The 5431-nt window shown below is 43.4% G+C and overlaps 1 long non-coding RNA gene across 2 annotated transcripts; it reads right to left on the bottom strand.

Moving 5' to 3' along the window:
* Window positions 1-1626: 1626 nt before the first annotated feature.
* Window positions 1627-5043, bottom strand: LOC123188506 (uncharacterized). Of its 2 annotated transcripts, XR_006494738.1 has the most exons (4): window positions 3888-5043; window positions 3715-3805; window positions 3370-3459; window positions 1627-2040 (listed from the first exon to the last, which is right to left on the bottom strand). It is a non-coding gene; the product is annotated as an uncharacterized lncRNA (long non-coding RNA). The 2 variants fall into 2 exon arrangements; XR_006494737.1 differs by having other exon boundaries at window positions 1627-3459.
* Window positions 5044-5431: the final 388 nt, after the last annotated feature.

Below are 5431 nucleotides of genomic sequence, written 5' to 3'. Positions count from 1 at the left end.
TTTGCATCATCTTGTTTGATCCTTGCACGTGGTTGATTGTGTCCTTATTTCTTGTTTGTCTTGTTTGGGTAGAGCCAGGAGACGAGTTCGCTAACGAGGAGCCCGTTAAGTTTGCTTTCAAGGATCCAGTCAACTCTAACAACTGTGCAGGCAAGATGATCATACCCTCGAAATCACTACTATCTTTGCTATGCTAGTTTGCTCGCTCTTTTGCTATGTCAATGCTACGATGCCTACCACTTGCTTTCAAGCCTCCAAAATTGCCATGTCAAACCTCTAACCCACCATGTCCTAGCAAACCTTTGTTTGGCTATGTTACCGCTTTGCTCAGCCCTCTTATAGCGTTGCTAGTTGCAGGTGAAGATTGAAGGCCGTTCCTTGTTGGAACATTTATTTACTTGTTGGGTTATCATTATATTATCTTGTTATCTTAATGCATCTATATACTTGGTAAAGGGTGGAAGGCTCGGCCTCTCGCCTAGTGTTTTGTTCCACTCTTGCCGCCCTAGTTTCCGTCATATCGGTGTTATGTTCCCGGATTTTGCGTTCCTTACGCGGTTGGGTTATAATAGGAACCCCTTGATAGTTCGCCTTAATTAAAGCTTTTCCAGCAATGCCCAACCTTGGTTTTACCATTTGCCTCCTAGCCTCTTTTTCCCTTGGGTTTCCGGAGCCCGAGGGTCATCTTATTTTAGCCCCCTCCCCCCTCCGGGCTAGTGCTCCTCTGAGTGTTGGTCCAACCGATCCATGTCCGGGGCTACCAGGGGCAACTCTGGGCTGGCCTACCCGACGTCTTGCTCATCTGAGTGTGCCCTGAGAACAAGATATGTGCAGCTCTTATCGGGATTTGTCGGCACATTCGGGCGGTGTTGCTGGTCTTGTTTTAACCTGTCGAAATGTCTTGAAGAATCGAGATACCGAGTCTGATCGGAACGTCTTGGGAGGAGGTCTATTCCTTCGTTGACCGTGAGAGCTTGTCATGGGCTAAGTTGGGACTCCCCTGCAGGGATTTGAAATTTCGAAAGCCGTGCCCGCGGTTATGGGCAGATGGGAATTTGTTAATGTCCGGTTGTAGATAACTTGAACCTCAACTTAATTAAAATGAACCAACTGAGTGTGTTACCGTGATGGCCTCTTCTCAACGGAGTCCGGGAAGTGGACACGGTGTTGGAGTAATGTTTGTGCAGGTTGCTCTCTAGTTTCTCGCTCGCGCTTTGCCTCCTCTTCTCGCTCTCTTTTGCGAACAGTATAGTCACCATATTTGCTAGTCGCTTGCTGCAGCTCCACATATTTTTACCTTGCCTTACCTATAAGTTTAAATAGTCTTGATCGCGAGGGTGCGAGATTGCTGAGTCCCTGTGGCTCACAAATTACTATTACACCAGATGCAGTGCCTGATGATTCCGCTCCAGGAGACGCGTTTGAGCTCAAGTGGGAGTTCGATGAAGACTCTCAACGTTATTATGTTTCCTTTCCTGATGATTAGTAGTGATGCCCAGCTGGGGATGATCAGGACCGTGTCGCATGTTGGGTTATCTTTTATTTTGGCGCCGTAGTCGGGTCATGAGTGTTTGGTTGATGTAATGTTATTTATGTACTTGACTGACGTGGCGAGTGTAAGCCAACTATGTTATCTCCCCTTTATGATTTATATTACATGGGATGTTGTGAAGACTGCCTAATTTACGACATATGCCTTCAATGCGATTATACCTCTAAGTCGTGCCTCGACACGTGGGAGATATAGTCACATCGAGGATGTTACACATGGGTACAAAAATACTTCCAGCACACTTGGTCCTGCTCCTTGTCTTCAGCATCAGTTCAACAGGTAGCGTGTTTTAGTGCTTCCACAGGAGTATTGCATTAAACCAGAAAAAAAAACATTATTTGCCACGGATACAGAGAACAATTCTGAACAAATGCAAAATGAATTTTTTGAGTAATAATGATGTAGTCTCATTCAACATTCTGGTGAGCAAACTGCAAACACTTGCATTCTGTAGCGCAGGTGGCTGCTGGCACCACGGCTTCATTCACCTAACATAGAATAAAACATCCAGTTCAAGATTAACTATCGATGCAGGCTTTAATAAGCAAGAGCAACGGTACACACATGTATTGTTTGCATGTCTAACCACAAACCAAGACTAACATGTACTGTTTGCTTAGTCTGGGATGGACTGTCAAAATTTTACAAAGGCGCTTAACTACCTTGAGTGCACACATGATTTTTGGGGATTTCCTCAAGATTGTGCACAATAAAGCATAGGATTGAAAAGAACAGAAAAGTTGAACTGAAAACCAAAATAAATGGCCCCCAGGTTCCCCATATAGCAACTAAAACTTCAGTACAACTACACCATTTTTTGCTGCACTACTACTTAAACAAGGTAAATCAATAGTAAAAAACTTAACTAACATACTTGTACTTAATATCTTTGTGCATGTCCATGGCGGCAGTGCGCAACCGTCGAGCATGTAGCTCCTGTGCTGGAAGCAAATGCCCTTAGTTGTGGCCGCTATTGCAGTTTGCGAGTGAACTAACAGTGGGTTGCGAGTGAACAAGGAACAAAATAAAATAGCTATAAAAATGGAAGAATGGAGTACGTTTGAGGTGGAGAACATTTCTGGTTTGCAACCATTGTAGAGCCAAAATAAAGATGATATATTAGTAGACTTGCACTAGAACACGTTGCCATCATAGAGTGCAAACAGAACTAGAAGTTAAGGCCAGCTCAAGCAAAAACATGTGACATGCATTTGAGGAGCTCTTTCTCAGAACCAAAGTAGGTCACAACTGATAAGTCCAACACTTTTGTAACTTGTAATACAAAAAAGCATAAACATTGTCGCCCAAAAACATTATTTGAAGTGCTACAGTAGTGTTAAAAAGAATCTTTGAACTGCTGTAATTAGCACCATTTTATCCATCACCTATCCACAACATGAACTTATATCATCTAGTTGCCCAAAGCGGGCACTTGAGTCGAGCAAAAATACCAAAGCATTATAGAAAATCTGCCAAGAACAAGACCAAAGGCATTAAATGTAAAATGACTTGGTTCAACTTGTCAGCACATACATGTACTTATGTATCTTTTATTGTTGAACGTCCGGATGTCTTTAAAAGAATTCCATGGCATTAGTTCAACTGCCATGACCATTTTACATGGCCTCAGCTCTGAGGGTCTGGTTTCAGCTCAACTCTGACCAGTCCTCAACTTTTTGCGAAACCAAAAAATGAACGAGACACAAACTTATGTTATAATAAACTTCTTGTTTACCGTTAGTTTGTTTCAGTTTTCAGTGTAACTTCTGTAGTTCTAGATGTAGTTTCGGTTGTATGTCTGTAGTGGTTAAATGTACCTTGCTCAGTTTTGGCGAGTGTTATGGACAGAGTAGGTGGAGAAGGATCTCTCACTCGATCTAGTCTTTTGCCAAAAATATTGAAAATACCTGCAGAAAATAAGGTGGAAATATTGTGTTTTTAGTTTTCTTTCAAACATGAAATGTTTAGATACACAAAGGTATTTTCAAAACCTCATGGGGCAGAAGGAGCACCACAACACACAATGACGTCTTAACAAGAATGTGAATCATAAGTGTTATTTTTTCCACGCAAAAATAACAAGAACAGATGAACTTGAAGGCCATTTGACAGTATTTACTACTATTGGTTAATCCATAAGGGAAAAGGGTAAATAAATTTACCTTGGATCTTGATAGAAGTAAGACCGGTATCTTAAATCAATTCTTCTCAGGAGTAATAAAGAGGCATCTATCTTCCTTTCCTCTTTAAAAACTGCGGCAGGTAAGCAGTAAATCAGACTTTAAAACTTCAGTCCAATCTACAAACTTCAATCAGTAGTTGAATTAATACTCACAAAAGGCTGAAGAGTAATTGTTGAAGATGAGGGGATGACCTGCGGATCCCATCGGTGAACTGACAAACTCAAAAACTGAAAGACTGGTATGCTTCAAACGAACTGACATGCACTATGTTGTTTTTTTGTCAAACTTACTAGCTCTCAGAGTCGAATCGTTGCAACATTCCTATGCATCACTTATCATATAATATAAAACCGATAGATTGAGTTGTTTCAATAACACAAATTGAACTTTTTCTATGATTATTTTTTAACAACAGTATATCATATGAACTTTTGGGAGCACAATTTATTTTTTCACTAATTTTCCCCACAATTTGTTGCAACAAAGCACCATATTTTTGGGAGCAAAAAATGGTTTGCAAAATCATGGCAGCTGGGACTAAATTGTACTGTTGTGGATCTAAACTTCAGAGACAACTAAACTATACTGCTATGCAATCAAAATTACAGCTGCAAGAAGGATACGTGATTCCATAAATGCCCCCCAACATGTATTGGGCAACTTCAGAGTCTGTACTGAGAATGAACTATGGATCGATGGCTAAAGGCGAAGGAGCTCCACCCCGGCGAGTCGAGAGTAAATCCACACATGGCAGCACATTCAGTTGAAAATAGAAGAGAGCAGCACACAGCGGTAGAAGATGCTCGGAACTCCACACACAAGCGAGACCGGGGTGCTCTTTGTCGAGCTCCACTGGCCGAGCGGCCGGAAGACGCAAAGTTGAACGGCCAGAGTAGATCAGCCAGGACGGACTCCATAGCTGCACAGGGAGCCGGGTGGAGGGAGGCGCGCGGCGGCCAGGGGTCGGAGGCGAGCGACGGGTGGGGTCGGAGGCGCGATGGCCGGGGTAAGAGGCGCGCGACGACCGGGGTTGGGAGGCGCACGACGGCCGGAGGAGAGAGGCGCATGGCGGCCGGTGGTTGGGACGGCGGGCACGGAGGGCGGCAGCGCTTGGTTGGGGCCGGCCGTGGGCGCCGGCGACCGGGCAGGGGAGGAAGGAGGTGGCGCGCCGGCGGGGGAGGGAGGAGGCGGCGAGCCGGCGGGAAGGGAGGAGGCGGCGCTGGAGGAGCTGGGATCGGGAGGGGGTGGGTTTTGGGTCGATGGGTTGTGCGCAGCGAGTTCCACTTTTTTCTTTTTGTTTGTTACCGATTCGGGCTGGTGGTCTGGTTCGGGAGATTGTGTCGCGTCGCTCCTATATAGGCCAGATAGTAACAGAATAATAGTATGTTACTAGTAACAGAATAGTCCAGCCCTATATTCGCGCTATTCGTCACCCTGGGTAAGGAATAATTATTCTTCACCTTTTTATTTTACCATCAATGCACCCTAATTTTACGTTCCGTAAGAAAATATATAATCGTCGTAAAAAATATTTTATGTTATGTAAAATTACAAACGTAAAAACATAGTCTAAAATACACATAAGCTGTAAATTTTCTTGTCTTATGACCTACATTTTTATTTTTTTATGTCAAATTTTACGTGGTGAATCAATAGGAATGTAACTATTTGAATTCAAAACGTAATTAATTATGAA

This window comes from Triticum aestivum, chromosome 2A (genome assembly GCF_018294505.1).
Source record: "Triticum aestivum cultivar Chinese Spring chromosome 2A, IWGSC CS RefSeq v2.1, whole genome shotgun sequence".
In the NCBI taxonomy this organism is placed as follows: domain Eukaryota; kingdom Viridiplantae; phylum Streptophyta; class Magnoliopsida; order Poales; family Poaceae; genus Triticum; species Triticum aestivum.
This window is presented reverse-complemented; position numbering and strand designations above follow the sequence as displayed.